The 16,842-nt window shown below is 41.1% G+C and overlaps 1 protein-coding gene and 1 pseudogene across 1 annotated transcript in view; both read right to left on the bottom strand.

Annotated features, from left to right (window-relative positions):
* The window catches only part of Samd12 (sterile alpha motif domain containing 12), a 447,164-nt gene that overhangs the window by 48,587 nt on the left and 381,735 nt on the right, over positions 1 to 16,842 (bottom strand). The gene's annotated exons all lie outside the window — the stretch shown is intronic.
* The window catches only part of LOC127201766 (zinc finger protein ZPR1-like), a 102,829-nt pseudogene that overhangs the window by 2,027 nt on the left and 83,960 nt on the right, over positions 1 to 16,842 (bottom strand).

Genomic DNA, 16,842 nt, shown 5'->3' with positions numbered 1-16,842 from the left:
GTGGGGAATCGACATGGCTCACCCATGTGGGATGCAACCTGCCAGTATGTGGCAAAATTAGGCACAAAGGGGTTCCATGACCCAGTAACCCCCCAGTCTTGATCCAGAGCAGTATCTCCCAAACTACTCCAGGACAGGCATCTGTTTCTAAAAGTTTAGTTCCAGGATCAAAAAGAAAAGCAAAGCAGAAGGAATTGATGAAATTTAAAGCAAAGTCTTTTAATTTTACAGCATGTAACAAAGTTCCAGAGGCTAGCTCCTTGCCTAATGAGGCAACCATTCCGCTCCTGAGTATCAACACTTAAAAGTCTGGTCTTTTCTATTTCATGGCAGAAACAGAGTGCTTGTGGCAGAAGTGTGAATTCTGGTACATCACTGGCAAAACTGCTGAGCTCTGTGGGAAATGCTCAAGTTCTTTGATGTTGCTGATTGTTGAGCAAACAGCATTTCTGGCACTAAAAGCATCCCGGGTTTATATCTGTTTCCATCAATCTTTAGTCAATGACATTACCATTGCTCACCGACAACAGCTATTTCTCAACTGAGAATTCAAGAAAGAGCAGAGGGTTGGAGACAATACTTAGTGAAATGATCAAAATACATTGTCGCGTTCTTGATGCTTGCCCTCTGCTTATGTAGATCATAAAACCCACTCACAGAAGATATTTTTTATTATAAAATAGGAAAGGTAGTCCAGACTAGTCTTCTTTTATTAAATGCTGTGCATCTTGAATCCAAATAGTCAACACTTCCTTCCCTTTCTTTCTTTATCCCTCCATCCCCCTTTTTGTCCCTTTCTTCCTTCACCAAATGATAAGCATGCATGTATCACGTGCTGTTTTAGATGAACAAAAATATCAAAAGCAAGATCTCATCATGTCAGAGAGAGCTTCCTGCCTCTGAATATAAGGCTGGGCTTTCTGGAACCTCAAGAAAGTCACTGGGTTGAGTTTATAGAGAACCCGTTCAGATGCTATACAGGGCAGGCTGTGCTGTTGGTGCTTTTGGAGATTCCAAGAGTGATATGCAAGGGAGAGGGCTTTGTGCCATACTGGGGGCATCGAGATCATTAAGTTCACTAACTGCTTTCAGAGGAATAGGGTTAATGGGCTAGAACTTTCTGGAACTCAGTATTTGGGAGTTCAAACAAGTCTCTACAACAGCTTTGTAAGTGATTTGCAGCAGTTTATTTCAATTCAGCAAAACTTTATGAAGGGCCTCCCAGGGAGCAGGTGGGTTCAGGTCAACAGGAGAAGGCTAGAACAGTCCCTGCGTTCTAGGAGCCTACAGTCCAGGGACACAAGCACACACAGCTGTAGACCAAGTCCAGTGGCAGATCTTGAACATTCTAAAACAGAGGTGTCTGTACAAGAACTGAGGATAGGATAAAGCTAGGAAAAGGAAAACAACCTGGTTGGGGATGAAATGGCTCAAAGCAAGAGTTGTTTCTGACATGGCTTCTGTCACTTCTTCAGGCTTTGCCAGACCCCATCTCTAGATTCAGAGCTGACTCCCCCTCACCTTTGTATATGACAGATTCATGTTTATGATGTTGGGAGACTACAGAGCCACATGCATTGACCAATTAGTGGGTCAGCTGCTGTCTAACATCCTGGTCTATGATAACTGTTTTATATTCATCATCCCATTTAATTCTTAAACCATTTATATAGGGGACTCTGCTGTCCCTATTCAGTTCGCAGGGAAGTTGCATGAGGAGCCAATTTCCTAATGAGAATTCTAAATGTAACTTGCAGAATCATGATAATAAAGCTGGTTTATTGAGAGACTTTGTTACTATTGCTGCTCTGATGGGCAGAGTGTTAGCCCCGAACAAGTTATTTATCCTTAGGCATATTAAAGTTTTATGGTGAATATCTATTTCAACAATGGAAATTATGAGAGAATATGGACAAGTAATCACAGTGAAATTTCTAAACAAAAAAGTACCAGAGAGATTCTATTTTTTTTTTAACCACATAGTCGAGAAAGTCCTCATTACAAGTGTTAATACTTACAAGCAACAAGATCCAGAGCAGATACATATCCCCCAGTTCTTTTTTTTTTTTAATTAATTTATTCTTGTTACATCTCAATGTTTATCCCATCCCTTGTATCCTCCCATTCCTCCCCCCCTCCATTTTCCCATTATTCCCCTCCCCTATGACTGTTCCTGAGGGGGATTACGTCCCCCTATATATTCTCATAGGGTATCAAGTCTCTTCTTGGCTACTTGCTGTCCTTCCTCTGAGTGCTACCAGGTCTCCCCCTCCAGGGGACATGGTCAAATGTGAGGCACCAGAACACGTGAGAAAGTCGTATCACACTCTCCACTCAACTGTGGAGAATATTCTGACCATTGGCTAGATCTGGGAAGGGGTTTAAAGTTTACCTCCTGTATTGTCCTTGGCTGGTGCCTTAGTTTGAGCGGGACCCCTGGGCCCAAATCTGCCTATCATATTGTTCTACTTGTAGATTTCTAGGACCCTCTGGATCCTTTTATTTTGCTGTTCTCCCATGCGTCTCTCATTTAGAGTCCCAATAGGATGCCTTCCCCTCTGTCCCAGTTTCCTGGTAAGTGAAGGCTTTTGTGGGACATGCCCCTTGGGCTAGTATGCAGATATAAGTGAGTATATACCATTTGATTCTTTCTGCTTCTGGGTTAACTCACTCATTATGATCATTTCTAGCTCAATCCATTTATCCACAAATTTCGGGAATTCCTTGTTTTAATAGCTGAGTAGTATTCCATAGTGTATATGTACCACAGTTTCTTTATCCACTCTTCTACTGAGGGACACTTAGGCTGTTTCCATGTTCTGGCTATTATGAATAAGGCTGCTATGAACATGGTTGAGCAAATTTTCTTGTTGTGTGCTGGAGCATCTTCTGGGTATATTCCAAGGAGTGGAATAGCTGGGTCTTGAGGAAGCCCTATTCCCATTTTTCTGAGATAGCACCAGATAGATTTCCAAAGTGGCTGTACTAGTTTGCATTCCCACCAGCAATGAAGGAGTGTTCCTCTCTCCCCACATCCTCGCCAGCATGTGGTGTCGCTTGAATTTTTGATCTTAGCCATTCTGATGGGTGTAAGATGGAATCTCAGAGTTGTTTTGATTTGCATTTCCCTGATGACTAAGGAGGTTGAGCATTTCTTTAAGTGTTTCTCAGCCATTTGATACTCCTCTGTTGAGAATTCTCTGTTTAGTTCCAAGCCCCATTTCTCAATTGGGTTATTCGGTTTGGTGGTGTTTAATTTCTTGAGTTCTTTATATATTTTGGATATTAGACCTTTGTCAGATGTAGGGTTGGTGAAGATTTTTTCCCAGTCTGTAGGCTGTCGCTTTGTTCTCTTGACAGTGTCTCCTGCCTTACAGAAGCTTCTCAGCCTCATGAGGTCCCATTTATTAATGCTTGACATTAAGGCCTGGGCCGTTGGTGTTCTGTTCAGGAAGTTGTCTCCTGTGCCAATATGTTCCAGGCTCTTTCCCACTTTTTCTTCTAAGTGGCTTAGTGTCTCTGGTTTTATGTTGAGGTCTTTAATCCACTTGGATTTGAGTTTTGTGCAAGGTGACAAATAAGGGTCCAGTTTCATTTTTTTACACATAGACCTCCAGTTAGACCAGCACCATTTGTTGAAGATGCTATCCTTTTTCCATTGAATGGATTTGGCTTCTTTGTCAAAAATCAAGTGACCATATGTGTGTGGATTCATATCTGGGTCTTCGATTCGATTCCACTGATCAACCAGCCTGTTGCTGTGCCAGTACCATGCTGTTTTAAGTACTATTGCTTTATAGTACAGTTTGAGATCAGGTATGGAGATTCCTCCGGAGCACCTTTTATTGTACAAGATTGTTTTAGCTATTCTGGGTTTTTTGTTTTTCCATATGAAGTTCAGAATTGAACTTTCAATGTCTTTAAAAAATTGTGTAGTTATTTTAATAGGGATTGCATTGAATCTGTAGATTGCTTTTGGTAGGATGGCCATTTTTACTATGTTAATTCTCCCGATCCATGAGCAAGGAAGATCACACCATCTTCTCAGGTCATCTTCAGTCTCTTTCTTCAGAGTTTTGAAATTTTTTTCATACAAGTCCTTCACTTGCTTAGTTAGGGTAACTCCTAGATATTTTATATTGCTTGTGGCTAATGTGAAGGGTGTGGTTTTCCTAATTTCTTCCTCTGCAAGCTTGTCATTTGTGTATAGGAAGGCTACAGACTTTTTTGAGTTAATTTTGTATCCAGCCAATTTACTGAAGGTGTTTATCAGCTTTAGGAGTTCTCTGGTGGAGTTTTGAGGGTCACTTATGTACACTATCATATCATCTGCAAAGAGGGATAATTTGACTTCCTCCTTTCCCATTTGGATACCCTTGATCTCCTTTTGTTGTCTTATTGCTCTGGCTAGAACTTCGAGTACTATATTGAAGAGATATGGAGAGAGTGGGCAGCCTTGCCTTGTTCCCGATTTGAGAGGAATTTCCTTGAGTATCTCACCATTTACTTTGATTTTGGCTATTGGCTTGCTGTATATAGCCTTTATTATGTTGAGGAAAGTGCCTTGTATCCCCGATCTCTCTAAAACTTTAAACATGAATGGGTGTTGAATTTTATCAAATGCTTTCTCTGCATCCAAGGAGATGATCATGTGGTTTTTTACTTTCAGTTTGTTTATATGGTGGATTACATTGATGGATTTCCGTATATTAAACCATCCCTGCATGCCTGGAATGAAGCCTACTTGGTCATGATGAATGATATCTTTGATGTGCTCCTGTATTCGTTTTGCAAGTATTTTATTTATTATTTTTGCATCTATGTTCATAAGAGAAATTGGTCTGAAATTCTCTTTCTTTGTTGAGTCTTTGTGAGGTTTAGGTATCAATGAGACTATGGCCTCATAGAATGAATTTGGTAATTTTCCATCCATTTCTATCTTTTGGAGTAGCTTGAAGAGTATCGGTATTAGCTCGCCCTTAAAGGTCTGGTAGAATTCTGCACTGAAACCATCTGGCCCTGGGCTTTTTTTGGTTGGGAGACCATCGATGATTGCTTCTATTTCTGTAGGGGAAATGGGACTATTTAGCTTGTTTATCTGTTCTTCATTCAACTTTGGCAAGTGAAATTGTTCAAGAAAATTGTCCATTTCCCTTAGATTTTCAAATTTTGTGGCGTATATGCCTTCAAAGTAGGATCTTATGATTCTTTGAATTTCTTCAGTGTCTGTTGTTATGTCTCCCTTTTCATTTCTGATTTTGTTGATTTCAATACTGTCTCTCTGCCTTTTAGTTAGGTTGGCTAATGGTCTGTCTATCTTGTTGATTTTCTCAAAAAACCAGCTTTTGGTTTTGTTGATTCTTTGGACTGTTTTCTTAGTTTCTAATTTGTTAATTTCAGCCCTGAGTTTGATTATTTCCAGGCGTCTACTCCTCTTGGGTGTTTCTGCTTCTTTTTTTTCTAGGGCTTCCAGTTGTGTTGTTAAGATGCTTATGTTTCCAATTTCTTTTTAAAGGCACTTAGTGCTATGAATTTTCCTCTTAGCACTGCTTTCAATGTATCCCACAAATTTGGGTATGTTGTTTCTTCATTTTCATTGAATTTCAGAAACTCCTTGATTTCTTTCTTTATTTCTTCCCTGACCCAGGTGTCATTTAGCAGAGAGTTGTTTAGTTTCCACAAATGTGTAGGCTTTTTGTTATTTCTGTTGTTGTTGAATTGCAGCCTAAGAGCATGGTGATCTGATAGGATACAAGGTATTATTTCAATCCTCTTGTATCTGTTGAGGCTTGCTTTGTGACCTACGATGTGATCAATTTTGGAGAAGGTTCCATGGGGTGCAGAGAAGAAGGTGTATTCTTTCTTGTTTGGGTGAAAGGTTCTATAGATATCTGTTAGATCCATTTGACCCATGGCATTGGTTAATGATGTTATTTCTCGGCTTAGTTTCTGTTTCAATGACTTATCCTTCAGTGAGAGTGGGGTGTTGAAGTCTCCCACTATTATTGTGTGGGGATCGATGTGTGGTTTAAGCTTTTTTAGGAGATCTTTTACATATGTGGGTGCCCTTGTATTGGGAGCATAGATGTTCAGAATTGTGATGTCATCTTGGTTGACTTTACCTTTGATGAGTATGAAGTGTCCTTCCTCATCCCTTTTGATTAATTTTGGTTGAAAGTCTATTTTGTTCGATACTAAAATGGCTACACCTGCTTGCTTCTTGTGACCATTTGCTTGGAATATTTTTTTCCAACCTTTTACCCTGAGGTAATGCCTTTCATTATGGGTGAGATGTGTTTCTTGAATGCAGAAGAATGTTGGATCTTGTTTATGTATCCATTCAGTTAGTCTGTGTCTTTTTATTGGAGAATTGAGGCCATTGATGTTGAGAGATATTAATGACCAATGACTGTTAAGAGTCTTAATTTTGATGTTGTTTCCAGTCGAGTGTTTGTGTAGTTGTGTTTTTGCCATGGGATAGTTATCTATTTCCTGGGTAGTTTTGGTTGTAGCTTGACCCTTTGGGATGGAGTTTTCCTTCTAGTACCTTCTGTAAAGCTGGGTTTGTGGATAGGTACTGTTTGAATTTGTTTTTGTCATAGAATATTTTGTTTTCTCCATCAATGGTTATTGATAATTTTGCTGGGTAAAGTAGTCTGGCCTGGCATCTGTGTTCTCTTAGGGTTTGCAGGATCTCTGTCCAGGCCCTTCTGGGTTTTATGGTCTCTGCTGAGAAGTCAGGTGTAATTCTGATAGGTTTACCATTAAATGTTATTTGGCCCTTTTCCCTTGCAGCTTTTAATATTTTTTCTTTGTTCTGCATGTTTTGTGTTTTGATTATTATGTGGCGGGCAGTTTTTCTTTTCTGGTCAATTCTATTGGTGTTCTGTAGGCCTCTTGTATGTTTATAGGCATCTCTTTCTTTAGATTGGGGAAATTTTCTTCTATGATTTTGTTGAGAATAGTTTCTGGGCCCTGGAGTCTGATGTCTTCTCTTTCTTCAATGCCTATTATCCGCAAATTTCTTCTTTTCATGGTGTCCTTAATTTCTTGGATGTTTTGTGTCAGGAGTTTTCCAGATTTGGCATTTTCTTTAATGGTTGATTCAATATCTGTAATTGTATCTTCTAGCCCTGAGATTCGTTCTTCCATCTCTTGGATTCTGTTAGAAAAGCTCACCTCTGTGTTGCTCGCCTTCTTCTCTGAGGTCTCACGTTCTCGTTTTTCTTCTGTCTGTGTGTTTATCATTGAATCCATTTTCATTTTCAGATCTTGAACTGATCTTTTGATTTCTTTCATCTGATTTTTTGTATATTCCTGAGTTTCTTCCATTGCCTCTTTATAGGTCTTCAGAGCTTGAACCGTTTTACTTATTTCTTTCATCTGGTTGTTTGCATTTTCCTGCAATTTTTCCAGTTCCACTCTATGTGCTTCTTTTATGTCTCTCACCTGTTTGTCTGCGTCTTCCTGCATTTGATTACGAATTTTATTTGTTTCCTCCATTATCATCCTCATTACTAAGGATTTGAGGTCATTTTCTTGTATTTCCGTTGTATTTGAGTTCTCTGGGTGGTTTTCTTTGGGATAGCTGGAAACTGGAGACGCCATGTTGTTTTGGGGTTTTTTGCGTATGCTTTTTCGTTGTTCTTTAGACATCTTGCCGTCTTTGTTTTTGTTGGGTAGCTTCCAGAGTTGAATGGAGGGTGTCTGACGATAGATTCACTTGTTTTCTTACGATTTCCCTAGGCTGCGAGCTCAAAGCTTCACTGGTGTGGATGTTAGGAGGTTAGCCCTGTTGTTCTGGTCTCTCACAGCCAGTGATCCTCAGTCCCCCTCTGCTGTGGATCCTGCAATTGTTCTGGGTCTCTGAATGAGCGTTGGGTCAGGCCAAGGTATCCACAGCCTTCTGTGTTCCCTGCGAAGTCCAGCCAGGAGCACTGGGACCGAACCACGGGCAGAACTCAGCTAGATTCTCAGGGCCTGAACCGTCTGCCAAGCTCAGCTAGGGATTTTGGGCCCAAAATGCACACAGGGTCCAGCCAGAATTTTTGGGCTGGGACTACGCACCAAGCTCCACTAGGGCCTTTTGGCCCAAAGTGCGTGCTGTGGTCAGTTATTGACTCAGGGCCCGAGCTGACCACCAATCTCAGCCAGGAATTCTGGATTCAAACTGCACACTGTGTCCAACCAGAGTCTTAGAGCTGGTGGAACCGAGAGCTCTGTCCAGCCTGTGCCACAGCAGGAGAACTGCGGCTGCTCTGAGTTAGCGCCAGTGGTGGAACAAGTGCTCCGCCCGCACTGTGTCACCGCAGGGGAGCTGCCGCTGAGCTGAGGTGGTGCCTAGGATGGAACTGAGCACGTCACCAAGCCTGCGCCACAGCAGGAGAACTGCGGCTGCTCTGAGTTAGCGCCAGTGGTGGAACAAGTGCTCCGCCCGGGCTGTGTCACTGCAGGTATCCCCCAGTTCTTTGATGCACCCAGGGTATGTCACTAAGGAGGGAGCTAAGTAAAATGCTGTAGGATGCTAGGAAGGACCTGGAGCCATGAACTAGTGGTACCCGTGAAAACATAAATAGAACTTAAAACAGAAGGAGGAGAGGAAAATGGCTCAGTAGGTACAGTGTTGGCTGTGCAAGCATGGCGTCCTGAATTTGAATCCGCAGCTCCCATGTATGTTAATATGTGCTTGTATTCCAAGCGCTGAGAAGTGGGAAAAGGGTGAGCCTGGGGACTTCCTGGCGGAGCAGTCTAACCAACAGCTGGACTCCAGATCCATTGTGAGACCCTGTCTTAATAAAAAAGGTGGAGAATGGTAGAGAAAGTCACCAGTGTCCTCTTCTTCTTGCTTCTACATGCTCATGCATACGCATATGTGCATGTATGCACCTACATGCAAACACAAAACTGCTTTTAAGATTGTAACACAATATTATCTTTACATATCAGAAATCCATTTGTCCTCAAAGCAATAGTATATGTGTGCCGTTGTTACTTTTGCAAACAGTGTTAGGTAATGGAAACCAAGTTTGGAAAGAGGGAGATCTGAATGAATCCCTTAAAAGACATTTAAAAAACAAATAACACTCCCCAAAACCCCGTATATCAACTCTGCTTTTGTGGTGCAAAAACGAAATCCATGTGTGATCCCACTGAAACTGCATACATAGCTGAATATACCCACTGGGAAGATATTTGCAATGAAATCTCAACAGTAGCTGTTTCTGGGTGTTCTCATAGTTTATGAATCTTGCTTTCTTCTTTTTACCTGTGTGTAGATTCTAGATTCCCTACAATATAAATGCATCTCTTTTGTATAAAAAAGTCAGCCTTAAAGTTCCAAAGACAATATATGTCACATTTTCCTGCTGTTGTCATTTGTACACACAGCTATGATGGAGACTTGGAAAGCTTGTGTGTCCTTCATTTTTGCATTTGAAATGACTCACATCTGGTTAATCTTCTCAGGAACACGGAGAACTGAAGACTTTACAGAGCTGAAGGGTTTGCTTTAATATTTATATAAATAAAAAAAATCTGCATGGAGAAAAAATTACAAGTTGAGATGATGACTTTGTTTCATTGGCTCCAAACAGAAGCTGAAGGGTATACGGCTGAATGGCATCATCGCTATGAACCGTCAACTGTGCCCTCTGTGCGAAACCAAGAGGAGCTCTAACTATCTCCTATAAGTGTCAAATACAGCCTGGTTTTGGCTTTATTAATCACTAGGACCTTGGGACACCTGTAATTCTTTTTATGGATGTTTCTTCCCATACATATTTTTTCTTAAGAGAACAATCCATGTTTGCATTTGAAAGTAATATTATTAGTGACTACCAATAGATGAGACTCGAATTCCCTCAAGGATAGAACTAGCTTACCGTCATACAATTATTTTTGATGAAGAAGGAGTTGGGCTTCAAAATTGTGAACCTTGATGATAAAATGGCCTGAATGTGCGACTAAGAAGAAGGTTCTCTCTCTCTCTCTCTCTCTCTCTCTCTCTCTCTCTCTCTCTCTCTCTCTCGCAAAGGAAAGTATGGCAGAAAAGAAAAGTAGGAAATGGAGAGAAAGCTATGGAAATGAGTCATGGAAGGCTGCAGGGCTAACCTGTTGATGGCATTGTGTGAAGGTTTATTTATGAAGATGTATGCCACAAGTCTATAAAGTATGTGAGGTGCATAAACTGCTTCTCTTGCTTCCACGTGTGTTCACCTGATTGTTTTTGGGAGCAGAACATAAAACTGACTTCTATATCAGGAAGCTTGGAAGCACACATCCACAGTTAGAGGAGCCTTGAGAATACTGAAGGTCACTGGGAAACACGGTGCCTCTCATTTTTGCATCCATTCTCTCTAGGTTCCCTGAGTGATGACAGCAGGTAAGTTGTTCATTTTCCCTCTTTCTTCCCCAGGAAACACAGTCATGCCATGCCAAGGTATGGCATGCCATTTGGGGAACCTAGAGAAGATGCCAAAAATTGCTAAGAAGCATCGAATTCTTGCAAGCTAGACTTTGTGAGGCTAAGTGGCTTACAGAAGAGCTTCTTTGGTGAGTCCATTAGTTCTGGATCCCATGAAAGGAACCAACAACACTGAACGTATTAAGAGCGCTCCCAGAATCATTCAGAGGAAGGAATGACAATTACTTTGTCTTACAGTGTCCCAGCCATGCTAGACAGCTCATCTCATTTGCCTTTTAGTATACTCTTAGGTAGTGGTATTATTATCCCTGCCTTACACAGGAGGGTATGAGCTCTGTCTAAAGCACTTGCCCAACATTGCCCACAGTTTAGAATTGGTGGTACCAGAATTTGACTCAGACCTCTTTGCAAAGTCTAGTTTCTTTGTTCTCTGCTATCCTTTCTTTTGTAGGAACAATCAAAAGATATATAGCAGCTGCCTTCGGGGACTATTTAATAAAAAAGGGCTGACTGGCAAACCAATCTCTTTTGATGTTTCTATCATTTCTGGTGATCTATTCTTGCATTTATCACAGAATCTTCCAGTTGCAAGGGAAGCCTTGGAGCGAGCATCTTTAAACAGGCAGCTATTTCTGAGATTGGGGTGAGAAAGGGTACTGGGGCTTATGGTGGATTTTGATTGAGAAAAGGTCACCTATTTCTAGGGAAACAGGCACCTGTTATTCATAAGTGGAGGGATGAGAAGTAATAGGTGCAAGGTGGAATCTGTAAGCTGAAGCAGAGAGGTGAATAGGATATAGGTCCAAGCAGGCTCAGTTTCCATCAGTCAAGGACATGCATACTGATTAGCTCCCATGCAGGTATCAAATCCTCTGCTGCATGCTGGAAATCCACAGAACACAGCAGGGAGCACATGACCACATGGAGCCAGGTCTCACAGGAGAGTATAGATGATATCTCTCGTTGGCAGCCTCGACAACGTTTGTTTGTTCACCATCCTATAAAAATCTATACTTTTCAACCATGGAATCTTAATCAATTGTCACACTGGCATCTTTTGTACCAGTGACAGGAAGGTCATTGATTTTTATCAAACAGTAATAGGAAGAAGCATCATTTTTTTTTTTTTTACAAGAACAACTTAGTATGAGAAAACATATGTTGGCCCTACTTGAGACCATGGAACCAATCCCATATAGCATACTAATGTTACTCTGCTATGCTTATAGACAGGAGCCTAGCATAACTTTCTGAGAGGCTTCACCCAGCAGCTGATGGAAATGGATGCAGAGACCCACAGCCAAATAATAGAGCTTGAGGAGTCCAACGGAAGAGTTGTGGGACACAACTGAGGGATCCAGAAGGGTCAGACTCCACAAAAAGACCTACAGAGTCAACTGACCTCGGCCCATGGAAGCTCACAGAGACTGAACCATCAACCAATGAGCATTCATGGACTGGTCCTAGGCCCCCTGCACATATGGAACAGATATGTAATTTGGTCTTGATGTGCATTTACCCGATAACTGGAGCAGGGGCCCTCTCTGACTCTGATGGTCCCCTTTTGATGACATTCTCTTAACTGGACTGCCTTGTCTGGCCTCAGTAGGAGAGGATGCACCTAATTTTGCAGTGACTTAATGTGCCATGGCAGATTGGTACCCATGGGTGAACCTCTCCCTTCTCTGAGGAGAAGGAGAGGGAAGAATGGGGGAAGGGATGTGGGAGGTGGGGACCAGGAGGAGAGGCAGGGGCTGCAATTAGGATATAAAGTGAATAAATAAATAAATTTTAAAAGCAAAACTTTTATTATTAATAGTGGCAATCCTTTTATAACAAGAGAAGATTAATCTGAGTTGTCACAGAATACAGGATCAAAGGAAATATAGAAAAATGAAGTTCCAATAATCTATGAACCTTTTAATCAAGTAACACTTAAAACCAGCATATATTCTTTCAATTAATACACACAGACACATTACCATTTGATGTGGATTTTCTGTGATATTCAGGCAAAACAATGTCAAGAAGGCACAGAAACATATTATTCTGCTATTACACGATATCTTAGTTTTTCTTCCATTGTGATTACAAAAAAAGATACCTGGCAAAAGCAACTTAAGGGGAAGGGTTTATGTTGGCTTACAGTTCCAGATGGATACAGTGAACGACAGTCTGATGGCAGAGCTTGAGATAGCTGGAAGTAGAGAGAGAACCAGCAGTGGGACCAGTTTACATAACCCAGGCCTGCCTCTAGTGACACATTTCCTCTATCAAGGCTCAAGGCTCCACTTTCTAGGAGTTCCACAACCTTCTCAAATAGATCCACTAGCTGAGGAAGAAGTTTCAAACACAAAAACCTAGGGGAGACATGTCACATTCAAACCACAACACATGTTAAATGCTCTAATATAGACAGGAATAAATGAGGGGAGCTTTCAGAAGAGAGGCCCAGCCCTGATTTCCAAGGCATTGACAATAGAATTGGGCTCAGATCATTAGAATTAGGTGGTGAAAAAATTCTAGGAAGAGTGGGAGGCATGAAAGCAGGAATTATATAATATTATGGGGAACGTGGAAGGGCTTAATGCTACTAGACTGTAAAGTACAATGCTTGGCTGAGTCACACCATGGCTAGAGAAGAGCTTGAACTTTCTCTCACTAGTTGAAAGGTGACAAGGATACACAGCTAGGTAAGTGCTGTATCCAGGGTAACCCATGGCAACATATGGAAGATACGATTAAAGGAAGGAAGCATAGTTAAAAGGGGGAATTTATCCCCTCCTATTCTCTCACTGTACCAAATGGTGATGAGTGCTCATATAATGATCAACGAGGAAAGCAGGTCCTGCCTGTCCCTATGAGAAAGGGAATGTTGACTGGGCCTATTGGGGGTATGAAGCAGTAAGTATGAGGGGGGCACTGATGATTGGGAGTATTATAGAAGCTCATAGAAGAATTTCTGTCTTAAAGGTTCCTTAAAGATCTATGTACTTTAGGATGGTCTGGCTAAGATGTTACTGAAAGGTAGTGGAGATTTTGGGTGTTGGGGAGGGGGCTAGGTGGCCACTGGGCATGGATATTAATTTGGGCCCTCCCTTCTTTCTATTTGTGCTTCTTGGTTGCCATGGCATGAACAGTGTTGTTCAGCCATGCCTGCCGTCACACACTGCTTTGCCGCGAGCCTAAAGACAATGGGCCAAAGTGACCTTGAACCAAGACTCCTGGAACTGCGAACAAAGTAACCTTTTGTCTTATAAATTGGCCATCTTAGGTATTTTGTCATAGGGATGGAAGTCTGACAAACACAGATAGTGAGAAAGAATAACTGAACAGCCTCTTTGATAATGGATCAGTTGGGACATTTCACCAGTAGTAGAAATGAAAATATAATTCAGTAGAAGTATAAAGTCTAACTCCAAATGACAGATCAGTTTCCTACACTACAGCAACTTCAGGTTGAGTAGTCTTTACATGAAATCCTTGGGAGAAGAAGAGCATTAGATTTTAATTAATGTTAAGGTTTTAGAGAATTTTATATACATAATAAGATGTCCTGAGAATTAGATTTGGGTCTAAACATGGGCTTGATTTATGTTTCCTATATGCCTTATATGCATAGCCTCATACCCACAGCCTGAAGAAACTTTATTTTATACAATATTTTGATGGTGCTGTGTTTTGATTGTAACTCATCAGCAAGGGCAGATGTGGAATTTTCTACTGTGTCATTTTGAAACTTAATTTTTTTTTTTTATTTTAGTCTGTCATATGTTGTTTGAGAGTACAGTAGTTCAACCTGAATTCTCTCTTTTTTGTTGTTTATAATGTAGGGTTTATGTGGTGTTATATCCAAAGAACATTTAAAAAAATTTCTTTGTTATGTTACATAAGGGATTATATTTTTAATATTTAAGTACTATAACATGAACATTGGCTCTCACTATGGAGGGACAAAAGGACTTCTCAGGGACAAACTAGTGGCCAACATAATGGATTTATGTTGGCTATTTAGAGGGTGATGATAAGAACAGTGTTCTGAGATTGATCACTGATGCCTGCCATGGGCACTGGAAGGAATGGATGGATAAACTCATGTCCTGTTTGCCCAACTGGCCTGTTCCACTGTTGATTTTGGTCATCATCTGAGAAAATGACTAGCAAGAAGACAACTTTATCTCGGAATACATCGGAAGATGAACATCCTGTTCTGAAACGTTAGAGTAGCATATTGAAGCCAATTAAAGTATGCTCAGTGTTAACTGACCAAAAAAAAAAAAAAAACCCTCTAGAAAATGTCCCTATTAGAACATTCTTTAAACTTGTTAACATATACTTCTGCTTAAAATACCCTGCTCTCTAAAACAGATCCAGTTTAAGATAAATACGGCTACGAGTACCTCTTTATTCATGAGAATCTGTTCACTCTCAAGGACCATCAGCTGAACGAAACTGCTCCTATTGTCAAAATACTACTTCAGCAAACAAATTATTTCATTTTATAAAGTGAAAAGTAGTGTGTGTGTGTGTGTGTGTGTGTGTGTGTATGCACAACTTTAGCTGTGGTTTCTATTTGCACAAGTCATTTCTGATACCTTATAAAATAGAATTTTAGACAGCAAGAAAGGTAGTTCTAAGAACAGGTGGTTTTTCTCTAACAAAAGAGAAATGATATTTCCAGGGTTGCTCTGTACGGTCTACAAGAAAGCAAGCCCTCTTTGTTCTTGCTCTAGGAAGCAGGATGATATTAGATGCAATGTAAACTTCAGAATGATTTCTCAGCAATATCATGAACTTCTGATGGGTGGATGGTGGTGTTCCTTGGGTAGGTGTTCAGTAAGGTCCAGTGAAAGGTTGGCCTCAGGACTAATTAGGTGATCATAAACAGGAATGGCTTTTGAGAGACTATGAATTCCTATGATGGGGCTAGTGTGGTGCTCCAGGGAGCCAAGAAGCCAGCAAATCTCTCCCCAGGTCTCTCCTTTGTTTGAGACGCTGATGTTTAGGTCAGGGGACCACCAGTCCAACTAGGAATTCTTCTAAATATGGAAGTTGCATGGTCTGTGTGGGAAGACAAAGCAGGGTGAGGAATGCCAGCATATCATTTAAGTATTGTATCCTGGGCATATGAGAAAGGCTTCTGGAACAGCATAGCATGGTGCTGACCTGTCTTGTGCATTAATCCTGGTTTAATGAATACCACCTCCCCATCTTAGGTAAATTAATTAAGTACTCTGAACCCCACTTATCTAACATTTAAAATGAAAGTGAAGGGGGCTATGTGACAGCAGAATAGAATATTTTATAGAAAACATCAGAAATGGTACTGAGCATGCAGTGTGAACATGCAAGAAATGGGATAAAGTCAAACATGTTCAGTGTGATGAAGACAGAGAACTAACCCAGAGCTTGAAGAATCAAATGCTGGGCAAGCCAAACATTGAGAAAAATTAGGGGGTGCTGGCTAGATGTCCCAGTCAGTAAAATGCTTGCCATACAAGTAGGAAGACCTGAGTTTGATTCCAAGGGCGCATGTAAGAGCCTGTGACTGTGATCCTAATGCAAGGGGGCGGAGCTGGGATGACTTTTGGACCTCATTAGCCGTAGTGTTGCTAAATCAGTGGGCTCCAGATTCAGCAAGAGTCTTTGTCTCAAACAATAAGGCAGAGACCTCAGGTCTTGATACACATGTGTGTACACATAAACATACATATGTGTGTACAACCGAGAGACACAAATTAGCCAGTATAATATGTTCCCTCTAAGCTCTGAGCACAGTGAAGGCATTGTGTTCAGTCTGAGAGAGTCAAAGGCCAGGTGTGTTTCATAGGCCTATGTGGTTTAAGAAATGGTTCCCTGTGCTGCCTGGAGAATTTTAAGTCACTCTTACTTAATTGTACCTACTCTAATATTGTGATTGCTATTTAAAATGCAGAAAAGGACCAAAAGAAAGGACACACACACACGAGAGAGAGAGAGAGAGAGAGAGAGAGAGAGAGAGAGAGAGAGAGAGACAGAGAGAGACAGACAGACAGACACACACATGCACATGCACACACACACACACACACACACACACAGAGAGAGAGAGAGAGAGAGAGAGAGAGTTAAAGGCCCTTACGTAAGGTTATAGGGCTTAATTGCAATGCAACATTATCAATTATGGCAGCTGGAGTCCCAGACAAACGCCAAAGGGCCGATGGGGGTGGGGGTAGACACAGGATGGGGATTGTAGGAGAGTAGCAGAAGAGCTGGAAAGACTTTGTGGCGAAAATAAGTTCAGATTCTTCCTCAAAGCCCTCGGGGTTGATCTTACAAATTATACCTTCTTCAGGTGCCTTATTGCAGCGGTGCTTAAAAGTTGGGAAGCCAAGCTTTAGAGCACACATAACACAGACTAAGTAGCCTTAGGTGACAGA

The sequence above is a fragment of the Acomys russatus genome, chromosome 17 (genome assembly GCF_903995435.1).
Source record: "Acomys russatus chromosome 17, mAcoRus1.1, whole genome shotgun sequence".
NCBI classification, from domain to species: Eukaryota; Metazoa; Chordata; class Mammalia; order Rodentia; family Muridae; genus Acomys; species Acomys russatus.
This window is presented reverse-complemented; position numbering and strand designations above follow the sequence as displayed.